The 15,465-nt window shown below is 44.6% G+C and overlaps 1 non-coding gene across 1 annotated transcript; it reads left to right on the top strand.

The window, feature by feature from the left end:
- Window positions 1–860: 860 nt before the first annotated feature.
- On the top strand, window positions 861–967 carry LOC112938856 (small nucleolar RNA R71). The gene has a single exon (XR_003242176.1). It is a non-coding gene; the product is annotated as a small nucleolar RNA R71 (small nucleolar RNA).
- The last annotated feature ends 14,498 nt before the right edge of the window (window positions 968–15,465 follow it).

Raw genomic sequence — 15,465 nt, 5'->3', positions numbered from 1 at the left:
TACTCTTGCGGCACTGTCTTTTCTGGCGGAACTTCCTTGCCAGCCGAGTCATTAGATGGCACTTATTTTGATATCCCATTAGTTCCTACAGGGTTAGGATATGGCGGATCACGAGTGGACTTACCTCCCCTCGTCGTGATGGCCCTTATTTTCAATGGAGGAGTCAGGTTGCCCCGGGATCCTCCCAGTTTGATTTGCAGGGACTAAGGATGCCAACTGAGCTAGCTAGGTTTCTATCATTTTATTAAAGCGCAACTGATTTTGAAAAGCAGAAGCAAAGCCATCTAACTTGACATATGTTTTCTAGGACCTTGTCATTAGCCGCAAGCTTTTTGCTTAGCGCATAGGTGGTCTTAGCTTGCGCAAAAACGAGATCCTTCAAGGAGGACTGGTTATTACCGTTGTTGTTACCTCCTTGATAATATGGGCATGGTTTGTTCCACCCCTGACCTCCTTGTGGACGATACCTGTTGTTGTTGTTGCCCATGTACATCGCCTCCTCACGGCTTTCTGGGCAGTCATTCCCAAAATGACCCGTGTTGCCGCAGACCTCACATGTGGCGTGAGAGTCCAAGGCCTTGACGGTGCCTTGCGGCCGTTTCTCGTGGTCGTCCAATTGCTTCATGAGGAGGTCCAGTTTGGCAGCAAGTAACTCTGTCTCCTTGACGGTGTGCATGGCTTGCTAATGGGTCTGTAGTCGTTCCTCGCTCCAACCCATATTGGAGACCATCTTCTCTATTAGATCAATGGCTCCTTGAACCGTTTTAGAGAAGAACGCTCCTCCAGCTGCCGCGTCCATGTGATCACGGGACATCGGGGTGAGTCCATTATAAAAGTTCTGCGGGATCAGCCAGTCGTCCATCCCATGATGAGGACAGGCGGCTACGTACTCATGTAGTCGTTCCCATGCTTCCGGAATAGACTCATCCCTTGTCTGCTGGAAACTTGAAATCCTTCCACGAAGGGCTTTGGTTTTGCCCATCGGGAAGAATTTCGAGAGGAATGTCGTAGAGCATTTGTCCCAGGTATTGATAGCTACACGGTTGGCATAGAACCACTGCTTCGCTCTCCCGAGAAGGGAGAACGGAAACAGTCGCAGCCTGACGGCGTCGGGACTGACGCCCTTGATGGTGTACGTGCTACAGATCTCCAGGAACTGTTGCAGATGAGCATTGGCATCCTCATTAGGCTTGCCACAGAACGGGCTAGCTTGCGCCATCGTGATGAGGCTGGACTTCAAGTCGAAATCCACATCTCCTATGTTGACCTGCGGCCCAATGGCCACATTGTCAGTAGAGGGAGCAGCGAACTCGCAGAGAGTCTTGTTAGGCATAGTCTTGAAGGTCGGTGGCGCTGGTACGGCTGGTTTCTTTGTCCATCGAGTTTTCTACGAAGCAGCGACTCGCGGCCTGACGCTCTGGAAGAAAGCTTCTGGATTTTATTTGAAGTTTTTCGGCAAGTTGAAACCAGTCATGCACTACCCTGTTTTCACAACATAAGTGAAAACAACCAAGGTTAGCCTGCAAAGGAAAATGATTATACAGAGGCAAATATAAAATAATTCCCAGCAATAGCACAGAAATACTTCTGGTATATTATGGTTACAGAATTCATCCGCTAGCGCACGGGTATACCATTGTAGCATTTTACCCGAGAGTATTCCAAGGGTATTGTATTTGTTTTATCCCGTGGGAAGACCATGTACAGAGAACTTGACTAATAATTTATATATTACTTGTGATAATCATATTGTAAGCTGGGGTTAAGATAATCCATGGGTAGAGTGATACACAAGCATTAACTACTCATTCTCATAATATATCATTTAAGCTAAGTGGAAAGAAAAGAGAAAGAAAATCTATTCCAATACTTCTGATATACATAGTATACATACATTCTAGTTAACCGATATACTAGCTAATACCCTATATCCGATGCCCTCCTTGTACTTCGAGAAGCCACCCCTGACTGCCGAGTTCCTTACGACAGCCCGTCATGACCATACAACCAGGGCTAAATACGGAGGAATACCCTCCCCAGGGAATTAACTTAGGATTATGTACTGACACGGAGGAATACCCGTACTGAGCTGTCACCATCAGCGGCCCACCTCTCATCCGTAATATAGAACCCCAAATAATGATATCCCGTAATCTAGACACCACGTCTAAACTACTAGATACTACTCTAATATCATCGTCATGACATAGAGTAATTGCATAAGCAAACACTATACCAGCACCAAAGCATCTCCCAGATAAGCTAGCCGTATATTCAGTATAACATGAACATAATGTAAAGTAGGTACTCATATACTCGGAAAGTACTTCAATACCATAAATGTATTTAGATGAGTATTCTAGTAAAAGTACAAAGCTTACAAAAGAGAAGAGAAAAGTTACTAGAGCCATACCCGAACTCTTCTGAAGGCTTCCGGACTCCTGATTTCTACTCTATTCCTATTCCACCAGCTAAAACTAAACTTGAGAGAAATGAGATAGCTATTGCTCGAGGTGTGTGAGTGAAGTGAGAAGATGAGCTCCTTTTATAGGCAGGTAATGACGGTTGTGATGGTTGGAATGGTCGGTAATACCCTCCAACCGTCATTGGGGATCAAATCCAACCGTCCATCCAAACCGTGCATCCATCGGCGCCATGGGAGGTTCGGCCGAACCATGGGCTGGCCCAACCCAACCCATCTTCGACTGGCGGCCTCCTTTGTTGTCCTCCTTCATAGACTTGTGAATTTTGGCCCAATGTGTCGTGTTATTTCTGAGTTCTTGGCCCATTCATACATAAGTCTGGTTCTCGACACCGTCCAATTGATTTATCGTCCGAGTTGATGTCGATTCTCCTCCACTTTATTGTCATTCGCTGCAAAAGGTTAGTATACCTAATACTAGTGGAATATTATTATTGTAACAAATATATTGTCGGATCCCAAAACTAATGATTCGGAAACCGACATGTTTAACTGTATCAAGCCCTGGATCAGTAGATTGATACAGCTTCAACAATCTGGATTTTCATTGCGTACATTTGAACAAGGCTCCAAAGGAGATGTTATTACATAAATTAATAGGGGAATTTACAAGATTGTGGCTAACTATTACAGCAGAAGCTATAGAGTGTCTCAACTCTAATATTTTGCTATAGACTTAAACCATCTAACTAATCTAGATTTGTGAACTAGGTTGAAATAAGACTAACTTATATGATTGAACTCCTGGCTTTGGCAAGAACTTCAATTTAACTCTGGAAAAAGGAGGTTGAAGCAAGGGTGAGTACAACGTACTCAGCAAGCTATTATATTCAATAATGAATGTATAAAAAGGTAATATTTGAGTAGGATTACGATTACTTGCAGAAGGCAGAGAGTATAGAAATAGAAAGCCTGATGTTTTAAATGCAGCAGCATTTAGTAAAATCTTGAATTAGGTTTCTAACCAAAGTACCATATGAGTCCCGATACTCAATTCCGTGAGCACGGCTATTCGAATAGATTCAGGTTTACTTTACTGCAGTAAATGTACGCTTTACCCGCAATCCATGACATGCCAATATTCATTAGCTTAGTCATGGCAAAGCTTTTCGGTTACTAACATCAGTGGCACCTGTTCCATGAACTCTCATCCTCATGCGCTCTGAACGTAACGTTATCAGCAGTGAGAGGAGTTCTGGCGTTCCCGAGGTTTTTAGAGAGAGAACTGGTTGAGAGACCCCCGTCATCTCAACCAGGTTTTCACAATACACACACACTTGAGCTCAACAAATCATTTACCTGCGCCTCGGTAAATGTTATATTTGCCCTTCGCGGCATATGTTTGCCTCCTGCTCGAGGACTTAAATAAGAACCACTGTACAGAGGTACCACCTTTGCTAGACAACCTACTTTGCAAGGTCTGTCCCCATTCTAGAATTGCGGTCGTACTCGTTCGTTTGACATAAGTACTTGGTAATAACTATATCGACTGAGACAGTACTAGCCACCCGGAAATCAACCAATTCCTACGTACTGTCCCAATCTAAGTTCATTATATTTTTATGCAGACTAACTAGGCAGGGCTAAGCAAATCTAGCATATATCTGGTTTGCTATATGTTCAGGTTATGCATTCAAAATCATGAATGACTAATGCATAGAATAGAGATATAGAATATAGGGTAATTATGTTCAAGGGGAGGAATAATAACTTGCCTTGCTCCAACGCAAATAACTCTGAGATAGGCAACCTGATTATCTGATCCTCGAAACACCACAGGTTGCCTCCAAAATATAATAAACTCTACTGTCAGTACCTCTTTATCTTTTTCTTTTTCTTTTCTCCTTCTTCTTCCTCTCGTCTGCTTCTTCCTTCTCTTCTTCCCGTGAACAGCAGAGAGAGAGAGAGAGAGAGAAGGGGCGCCGGTGCTCCAGTGATGGAACGGTCTCGACGGCGGTGGCCAAGCGTGTTCCCGAGCGACGCGCACCCGGGGAAGGTGGTAGCTAGCCGAGGGAAAGAGGGAGATGGCCAGAACGGCGTGGACAAAACCTTGGTCCCGGCCGGTTTGTGTGGTGGTGGTGATGAGTTGTGGCGGTGGCTAAAGGAGAGGGGAAAGGGGAGAAATGGAATCACCTCGTCGAGGCGAAGCTCATGGCGCAAGGATTCGGCCGATGGGGCTCCAATGGAAGAGATCGACCGGGGACTTGGTATTAGCCGGCCATGGTGGAGAGAGAAAGAGGGGACCTCGAGCTCGGATGCGGAAGAGATGGGATGAGCTCGCCGGCTATTTATAGGCGACGAGGGGCGGTGGTTCATGGCGGTTTGCAGAGGAGGAGGGCGAGCAAATCACGGCGGCGGCGGCACAGAAACAGGAGCACGGCGTCGACTCTATCTGCTAATTGGCCATCGAAGGCGGTTCGGCTCGGCGGCTGATGTCAGCGGCGTGATGTGGCGGCTGACGTCGGCGGCAGTTGCTTAGCGGCGAAGGAAAAACGGCGGAGTTGGAGGGTAAGGCACGGTGACGGTGGCGGCGCGACTTGGCGGCGACGGCAAGGAAGCGGCGACGGCGTGTGCGTGTGCGCGTCTACAGAAGGAGGAAGGGCGGCTCGGCTGTGGTGGCTGGGCCGGCTTGGGCTGGAGGAGGGAAAGGGTGTCACGACCGGAAATAACCCAACGGGCGTTCCTTACGTGCGTGCATTAATCCTTGTCCCAGGAGGCAAGGTACACCAAAAGTTGATACAATTCAGAGTTTAACAAGCGGAAGCGTAAATAGTTAATTTATTACATGGGCAGCGAAGGCCCAGCACACACAGAGACAAACGAGAAACAGCGGAAGACTAGGGCGACGACCACAGGCACTTGACGGCAGGTACGAGCTAGACACCAAAGCCTTCATCCTCCAGGAACTCCTCTTCTGGGTTTGGGAAAAATTGAGCAAGACTGAGTACAACCACCGTACTCAACAAGACACACCCACAAGTGCAGAATAAATGCAAGGGAGTACAAAGGAGTTACACTATAAAGGGTTAAGGTTGCAGTAAACAGCATTTAAAGACATTTAGTTGCTCAAAGCCATTTTGTAAACGCGATTCTAAAACTAAACAATATTATTTATCAAGGCCGTGAACCCACACGAACCTGCCTTAACCCAAGGCCTACGATGATTCAGACCGAACTGGCAACCCGACCCTGGGTCCCAGCTCGTCCCAAGCCAACCCAGGCCAACCATTCCACATTTCAGTTGTTAAGCAGGTTTTACGAATTAAAACACTAACTTGGGTACATTGCTCGGCTTGCCCATAACCGAGGGCGCGGCTATTCGAATAGGTTTTACTCTACTAAACTCCATATAACAAGCAGAAACAAAGCACAAAAATGGGTTCTTGACTTCTTAAGGAAAAATTAGAGACTTGAACGGTCCAATTCCGAGTTCAAATGGCCAAGTTATGGCCATTTGAAGTTTATATGCTCTTTAAATGGATATTTACGAATTTCTTCATTTAAATTTTTAATTTAAAATCGGGTTTATTGCGTCAGCCGAGGGGAGGGACGCGTGGACCGGGTCCACGGGAGTGGGGCCCACGCGGCAGCCTCACGGTCCACGGTGGACCGGGTGCACGCGGCTTACGCCGGCCGGCGCCGTGGGTCCCACGCGTCAGCCGCACCCGAGGGCGCGGGCGGCTGACGGCCGGGCCCCACATGGCAGCCGCGGGGCGCGCCCGAAGGCGGCCTCGCCGGCACGGCCGACGGGGAGGCGGCGCGCCCGCACCCCGATGGTCGCCGGCGGCGGCCACCGGCGCGGCGGAGCGGCGCCCGAGAGAGCGGACGGAAGGGGGAAACGAAATGGGCGGTCCATGGCTCACCCCGGGTCGACGGCGACGACGGGAACGGCGACCGAAGCGGAGAGAGGCGGCGGCGCGGCTCGGGTCGACGAGGACGGCGGCGTTCCGGCGGTCGGCGGGCGAAACGGAGGAGTGGACGAGGTCGACGAGGACGCGGCGAAGCCGAAGGAGGCGACGCCGAAGCGGGAGGAGGTCCGAGGCGACGACGGCGGCGGACCGGAGCTCGGCGGCGATGGCGGAGAGAGGGAACGACGGCGCGAGCTCGATTCCGACGGGGAGAGAGAGCGGCGAGTGGCGGAAACGGTGGAGGGAGGCACGGGGAACGTTTAAATAGGGTTGGGAGTGAGAGAGGGCGGCCGGAGGGGAAGGAAACCGGTGCGGCGATCTCGGGCTCCATCAATGGCGCCGGCGAGGTTTGCGGGAGGGTTTCCAAACGAATCCGAGGGAGAGAGAGAGAGAAAAGTGGGCGGAAAGAGGGAGGGAATCACGGGGAGTGATTTCCCCCTCTTTATTGCGCGCGGGGACGGCGGGATGCGGCGGAATCCGCGGCGGCGGCGGCGCTAGGGCACGGGCGAGGCGGCGGGTGCGGCGTGAGGTAGGGGATGACGGGTGGGCCCCACCCGTCAGCGAGGGTGGCGGGCGGGCCCGCCCGTCAGCGGCGCGCGCGCGGGGAGGAGGCCGATGGGCCGCGGGGGAGAGGAGAGAGAGGGAGAGGGCTGGGCCGAGCCGGCCCAAGAGGGGAAGGGGGGGGGGAAAGGACTTTTAGGGTTTTTTTCTTTTTATAAAACCACTTTAACTTTGTTTATTTCTTCTTAATTATTATTTGTGCTCTGAAAATTCCACTAAAATTTATTTACGCATTTTAGGCTTTTAGGAAATATACAAAAATCCTCCAAGCCTTATTTGACTTTTAAATTTGCACATTTTAATTGTTGGAGGCTTTCACATGGATTTTAATTATTCTTTGCATAATTTCGAGGATGTATTTTAGAGTCGTTTTGGGACGTGACAAAGGGTTTCGGCCCAGTCTAGAAACAAAGAAAGTCTAATTTTCCTAGAGATTCAAATAATTGATTTAGAGGAATTTGGATGGCTAGATTTTAAAAAGGATTTGAATTCGGAGAGGGATTTTAAAATAAGGATGTTCTAATTTATTTGAGTGCAATCTTTTGAGAGATAGAATATAACGGAATTTATTTGATGCACTCGATTGAGAGGGAAGGGAAATAAATAGGATGTTAGCCTCAAATTATTTGGCAAGAATTTGGAGAAGTATTTGAGGCTAATGGGAAACTTGGATATTTGGCGATAAATAAGAATAGGTTTGAAATCAAAGGATGGGTCGACAATTAATTCCAATGAAATTGGAATTGCTTTGGTTTAGGTTTGGAAGAATTTCTTGGACCATAATTCTTAAAAATAGAAAGGGTTTTCAAACTAAATTTGAATAAAAGAAATTTTGGTCGAAAGAAGGTTTAAGATGCAAAATCAAATCAAAGAGAATACCTCGATCTAACAAGATCAATTTTTAGAATAAAAACCACGAAAGATTTTAAATACCAAAAAGGGATTTTATACATGTTAGTTTTAGGAGGTCCCTCTAATTATAATTTCTTAGGTTTAGGAAGTTATTAAGAACATAAGAATCGGCATGATGCATAATTAGAAAATAGCAAATTTTCAGTATGTTACATATATGCATTGCAAGCATCGCTAGTTCTGCTCTATTTTGGTAATATTGATGGTCGAGACTGATCGATAACGACCGTCAACAAATACCCGTACTGAGCTGTCACCATTAGTGGCCCACCTCTCATCCGCAGCATATAACCCCAAATAACGATATCCCATAATTAGACACCACGTCTAAACTACCAGATACTACTCTAATATTATCGTCATGACATAGAGTAATTGCATAAGCAAACATTATACCCCCACCAAAGCGTCTCCCAGATAAGCTAGTAGCATATTCAGTATAACATGAACATAATGTAAAGTAGGCATTCATATACTCGGAAAGTATTTCAATACCATAAATGTATAAAGAAGAGTATTCTAATAAAAGTACAAAGCTAACAAAAGAGGAAAGGAAAGCTACTAGAGCCATACCCAAACTCTTCCGAAGGCTTCCAGACTCCCGATTTCTACTCTATTCCTATTATTCCACTAGCTAGATAACACTAAACTAACTTGAGATAATATAAGAGAGCTCTTGATTGAGGTGTGTTTGTGAAGTGAAGTGAGGAACTCCTTTTATAGGCAGGTAATGATGGTTGTGACAGTTGGAATGGTCGGTAATACCCTCCAACCGTCATTGGGGATCAATCCCAACCGTCCAGAAGAAGCCCTGCAGCTAATGGCGGCGAGGGAGGTTCGGCCGAACCCCGAACCAGGGGCCGGGCCAACCAGCCCAAGTTTTGGCTGGTGGCCTCCTCCGTTGCTTCACTTCGTAGACTTGTGAATTTTGGCCCAATTCATCATGTCAATTCTGAGTTCTTGGCCCATTCATGCATAAGTCTGATTCTCGACATCGTCCGATTTATTTATCATCTGTGTTGATGTCGATTCTCCTCCACTTTATGGTTATTCTCTGCAAAAGGTTAGTATACCTAATACTAGTGGAATATTATTATTCTAACATGTATATTCATTGCAAGCATCACTAGTTCTCCTCTATTTTGGTAATATTGATGGTCGAAACTGATCGTTAATGACCATCAACAATACTCCATGCAAAAACTCGTGTCCCAACTGGCGTGCCATAAATGTGTTGACGCGGAAAACACACACTGGACTGAGAGATCTGCTTAGCTCCAGTGCAGGTCCAAAGGTTGATGAGATACGGGTGTGCCAGTCAGTTTGACCCTGCAACTCACAAGATATACAAACAGCAGATAAAACAGCTGATAGATTAATTTCAGTCGATGTCGATACGAGCCGATAGATAGGGTTTTGAGCTATCGGCTATAATTCTGATGTAGATTCTGATACTTGATGTAATTAACAACCGATAAAGCTAAATTGATGCAGCCTTGAACGACGCCGATGTAGACGAGACAATTGCCTGGGCCAGCGAAACATTGAACTTACCCCTTCGCCAGAGATCGAAAACCGATGCAGCCCCGCGTCGGGTGCCAAGTTCCACCTGATGGTAAATAAAGTAGAAAAGTAGAAAGGTGTGGCAATACGCCAAATTGTATTGATCGTGAGATATTTTACATGGACCCCGGGTGTACATGTTTATATCCATGGGGAGATACTAGTCCTTGTAGGACAAGAAAGAAACTTTCCTAAAAGATAAAAGGAAAACATAAAGTCCTTATATGACACTAAACACACTTTTCTAAAGATAAAAGGAAACTAACAAATACTGCCTAATTAATGGATAAACTGTCATGTCGCATCCTCCTTGAACTCGGTCACTCCTGCATAAGCTTCCTTTAACAGATTAATTTCCTCGACCGAATACAGCAGAAATCCGACTGTTGGCGACGTGATAATTCTCTTACGGGCTTACCAAATTTCACTGTTAACACAACTAGAGCCTGAATAACCAATGCCTGAACAACAGAGCTTGAAAGGGATGCAGAGGTCATACAAGAGCCTGTGGCGCCTAGCATGGTACAATCGGAACAAGTAATATCACAGGAAGAAGCTAAGGGTGACGGAGTGCCAGTAATGATAAGAGCACACAAGCACAATGAAGAAAGTGCGTCCAAGAAAGAGTTTATGATAAAGGCATTCCCACGAAGGATTAGTAATAACAGGGGAAAGCAATGACTGATTATGACAAAAAGAAAGCAAAAGGCCCAAAAATAAGCTTGAATAAAACTTTGAATTTTATGCCCACTGTTGATGTGCCTGAACAATTTGAGAATGGCAAAGCATTCCTCCCCACCTGGGAATTAGCAGAAGGACCTTGCCAATTAAAAAGGTGGCATGAATGGTACATAAAAGCAAGTATAATAAAAGGTCTTTCATCTGTGATAGTTGCCGTGTTGGTAGAGGTTTTCATGAGTGGGCCATGTCTGCTACAAGTTAGTTTTATGGATATGCATGCCCTCGACCATCGGCAGAGACCCGACACCAATTTGATCGCCATTTGGTGTCTATAAGTGCACAACTACTAGGTAATTTGATTATAGCACCTATAATTTTGGACGACATACAGCTACTTAATTTTTATAAATGCATGTGTATATCCATTTAATTAACTAATATACCTTATATTGATGTCGAAAGTGTCACAAGCAAGCGAAGGGGAGAATGAATCGGTGATACCTCAAGTTATTCCCGAACATTTGGTGCGCAACATACAACCGAACTTTCAGAATTATCAAGGGGGGAATTTGAATTACCAATATCAGCCTCCATCGCCTCATGTTCAGTATCAGCAAAGGGATCACCTCAGCCTCAGTTTGCTCCTCAGTTCAATAAATTCGAGCCTATACCACAACAAGCGCAAGGGGTACCTCAGCAGAGACCATGGGCTGATATGATTGCAGATGTGATGATAGAGCAATTTGGGCTTAAGCCAAAGGATACTGGAAACTTATATCGGCATCCATATCCTGAGTAGTTCGAGAGGGTTCAATTGCCTAACCGATACAAAGTTCCAGATTTTTCAAAATTCTCAGGACAAGACAATGTCTCGACCTATGAACATGTCAGCCGATTCTTAGCTCAATGTGGTGAGGCATCGGCTGTTGACGCCTTGAGGGTCAGGTTGTTTCCTTTGTCTTTATCCGGATCGGCATTTACTTGGTTTTCTTCTTTACCATACAATTCAATCAACAGTTGGGCCAATTTGGAGAAACAATTTCATAGCTATTTCTATAGTGGAGTCCACGAGATGAAATTGTATGATTTAACAGCAATTAGACAAAGGCATGATGAATCTGTGCAGGATTATATTCAGAGATTCAGAGAGATGAGGAATAGGTGCTACAGTTTGAGTTTGACTGATTCCCAGTTAGCCGATTTGGTTTTTCAGGTCTAATAGCTCCAATCAAGGAGAAATTCTCACCCAGGAGTTTGATAGTTTATCGCATCTTGCACAGAAGGTAACTCTGCATGAACAGAGGTTTGCAGAGGCTAAGAAGAGCTTCAAGAAGATCAATCATGTGTATCCTTATATATATGATTCTGATGATGAAGATGATTCCGAGGTAGTAGCAGCCGAGTGGGTTAGGAGCAAAAAGGTTGTGCCATGCCCATGGGTGAGGAGTTCTGGAAAAGAAGAAAGATTTGATTTTGATATCACCAAAGCTGACAAGATTTTCGATTTGTTACTTCGGGAGAAGCAGATTCAACTTCCTGCTGGTCATATCATACCATCGGCTGAAGAGCTAGGAAAGAGGAGGTATTGCAAGTGGCATAATTCTGGTTCTCATTGTACTAATGATTGCAAAGTTTTTAGACAGCGGATTCAGGCGGCTATTGAAGGAGGAGAAATAAAGTTTGACGACTCCAAGAAGCCGATGAAGGTCGATGGTAACCCTTTCCCTGTCAATATGGTGCATACGTCTGGAAGGGCAGACGATGGAGGGAAGAATAGGAATTTTCAGATGAATTCGGCTAGAATTATCAGCAAGTACCGAAGAAAATATGACAAGCAACAGCAGGAAAGGTATTATGAAGAAGATGATGGTGGTTTTGATCCTCATTGGGAATGTGAGTTTTTCAGATTTTGCTGGAATGAAGGAATGAGGCTGCCATGTATCGAAGATCGTCCTGGATGCAGTAATGTTGCAGAAAGTTCAAGCAGATCTTACAACAGAAGTAATCAGCTGAGGCAAACAAGAGTTCCTGTTCATCAAAGATTGGGCCAAGTAAACCAAGAGTGTGATCAAAGAGATGATGAGGATAGAAAGACTCAATGGTGTCCTTCTGGTATTTTCACGAAAAATCAGAAGAGAAGGGTTCAAAGGTTATGGAACAGAGAACGTTTTGATGAGGTGGAGCAGGAGATTAATCATCGGCCGAGGCAAGAGTGGCGTGTTAAGAACCAAGCTGCTATAGCCGATGAAGTCAAAGCCGATGAAGCAAAAAGATTGGCTAAAGGGAAGAGTGTCGTGACTGCGTCGGTTAACATGGTTTTCACGTTACCTGCGGATTTTGGAGCTAAACAAGCCGATGTTGATGAAGTTGAGGAAGCTTCGGCTAGGTTGGTTTTGTCACCAGAGCAAGCAATCTTTGAGAAGCCAGAAGGGACAGAGAATTGGCTCCTTAACCTATTGTATATAAACAGCTATGTCAATGGGAAGCTGATGACCAAGATGATGGTTGATGGTGGGGCTGCGGTGAATTTGATGCCATATGTTACATTCAGGAAGCTGGGCAGAAATACTGAAGATCTCATCAAGACAAACATGGTTCTCAAAGATTTTGGTGGCAATCCATCGGGAAAAAAAGGAGTTTTGAATGTGGAGCTGACAGTCAGCGGCAAGACCGTCCCTACAACATTTTTTGTCATCGATGGGAAGGGTTCCTATAGTTTGTTGCTTGGAAGGGATTGGATTCATGCCAATTGTTGTATTCCTTCGACCATGCATCAATGCTTGATTCAATGGCAAGGCGACAAGATTGAAATTGTGCCAGCCGACAGGTCAGTTAACGTTGCCAGTGTCGATTTAGCTCTTTGGGAGATGGACGGTATTGATTGCTTGTCAGGAAAAGTTTGGGATAGAGATATTCTAAAAGTGTCCGATTGTGATATACAACCAATTGAAGACGGAGAACCCAAATTATTACTTTGAGGGCATCGTGGAGGGTTCAAACGTCTACACAAAGGACACAGTAGACGATCTCGATGACAAGCAAGGACAGGGTTTCATGTTGGCTGATGATTTGGAAGAAGTTGATATAGGTCCATGTGATAGGCCAAGGCCAACATTTATTAGTAGGAATTTATCTCTGGAATTCAGAATCAAGTTGATAGAGCTCTTGAAAGAATACAGAGATTGCTTTGCTTGGGAACATTACGAGATGCCAGGACTCAGTCGATCGATTGTTGAACATCGGCTCCCTATCAAGCCGGGGGTTAGACCATACCATCAGCCGCCGAGGAGATGCGAAAGCCGATATGCTCAAACCTGTCAAGGCTAAGGTTAAATGTTTATATGATGCTAGTTTTATTCGTCCATGCCGATATGCTGAGTTGGTTTCCAACATAGTTCCAGTTATTAAGAAAAATGGCAAAGTCAGGGTGTGTATTGATTTCCAAGACCTAAACAAGGCTACTCCAAAGGATGAGCACCCAATGCCGGTTGCCGATCAGTTGGTCGATGCTGCCTCAGGACATAAGATATTGAGTTTTATGGATGGTAACGATGGTTACAATCAGATCTTTATGGAAGAGGAGGACATTCATAAGACAACTTTTAGATGTCCTGGTGCAATCGGCTTGTTTGAGTGGGTCGTGATGACTTTTGGCTTGAAAAGTGCTGGAGCTACATATCAACGGGCTATGAACTATATATACCATGTTCTAATCGGCTGCTTGGTTGAAGTTTATATTGATGATGTGGTTGTTAAGTCAAAGGAAATAGAAGACCACATAGCCGATTTGAGGAAGGTTTTTGAGTGAACTAGGAAGTATGGCCTAAAGATGAATCCAACAAAGTGTGCTTTTGGTGTATCGGCTGGTTAGTTTTTAGGATTTCTTGTTCATGAAAGGGGATTTGAGATAACTCAGAGGAGTGTTAATGCGATCAAGAAGATTCAACCTCCGGAGAACAAGATAGAATTGCAGGAGATGATCGGCAAAATAAATTTTGTTAGAAGGTTTATCTCTAATTTGTCTGGTAGATTAGAACCTTTTACACCATTGTTGAGATTGAAAGCCGATCAAAAATTTACTTGGAGGGCAGAGCAGCAGAAGGCTTTGGATAGTATTAAAGAATATCTTAGTTCTCCTCCAGTTTTGATCCCTCCGCAAAAAGGGATACCTTTTAGATTATATTTGTCGGCTGGTGAGAAGTCAATCGGCTCGGTTTTGATTCAGGCACTTGAAGGAAAAGAGAGAGTTGTGTTTTACCTGAGCTGTCGGCTTTTGGATGCAGAGACAAGCACTACAAGAAAAATGCTTTGTAGAGACATTTTTCTAGTACTATAGAGACACTTTTCTAATGCCTTTACAATACTGTAGAGGCATTTTAAAAAATGTCTAATTAGTGCCTTATGGTGAATTGTCTCTACAAACGAAGAGGCATTTTATAAAATGTTTATAAGGTGGTAGAGGCATTTTCTAGAGACATTAAATTGTACCACAACCATATAAAACCAATGTGAAAAGGAGAATAAAATATTTTCCCTTGTTTTTGCCAATCCTTGAACTCATGATCTCTTGAACAAATCATTCTTATCTTCAAGGCACTAACCAACTCAACCCCATATCATGTTAGAAGATTGTTTCAAATATTATAAAGGATGTCAAGATTATCAAAAGTTTGGATCAATTCAAAGAGCGCCAGCATCGGCTATGAATCCTATCATCAAGCCATCGCCATTTAGAGGTTGGGGAATTGATATGATCGGTATGATTAATCCACCATCGAGCAAAGGACACAAGTTTATATTGGTGGCAACCGATTACTTTACCAAGTGGGTAGAGGCGATTCCTTCAAAGAAAGAGCATATTATTTATCGATTTGGTATTCCTTAGACCATTACAACTGATCAAGGCTCGATTTTTGTGTCTGATGAGTTTGTTCAGTTTGCCGATAGGGGTATTAAATTGTTGAATTTTTCGCCTTATTATGCACAAGCTAATGGGCAAGCCGAGGCATCTAACAAGTGTTCGATTAAACTGATTAAGAGGAAGATTTCCGAATATCCTCGGCAATGGCATACTAGATTGGCCGAAGCATTATGGTCCTATCGGATGGCTTGTCATGGTTCGTGTCACGTCCTGATAAATTCATCCCGAATTAAAAATCATTCGCTAAAAGGAATAATAGAATTAATTAAAATTCGAAAAGAAATTGGCAAACACTAAAATACGTACAAGAAAAAAAAATTCGAATGTGGCCCGGAGAATTTTTGTTAAATTCTCCTTGGTCTAAAAGGAGCCCTCAAATTTTACTTGAATTTTCAGAGCACCGGAAATAATTATTAAGCAACAAAAACAATTATCAA

This window comes from Oryza sativa, chromosome 4 (assembly GCF_034140825.1).
Source record: "Oryza sativa Japonica Group chromosome 4, ASM3414082v1".
Taxonomy (NCBI): domain Eukaryota; kingdom Viridiplantae; phylum Streptophyta; class Magnoliopsida; order Poales; family Poaceae; genus Oryza; species Oryza sativa.
This window is presented reverse-complemented; position numbering and strand designations above follow the sequence as displayed.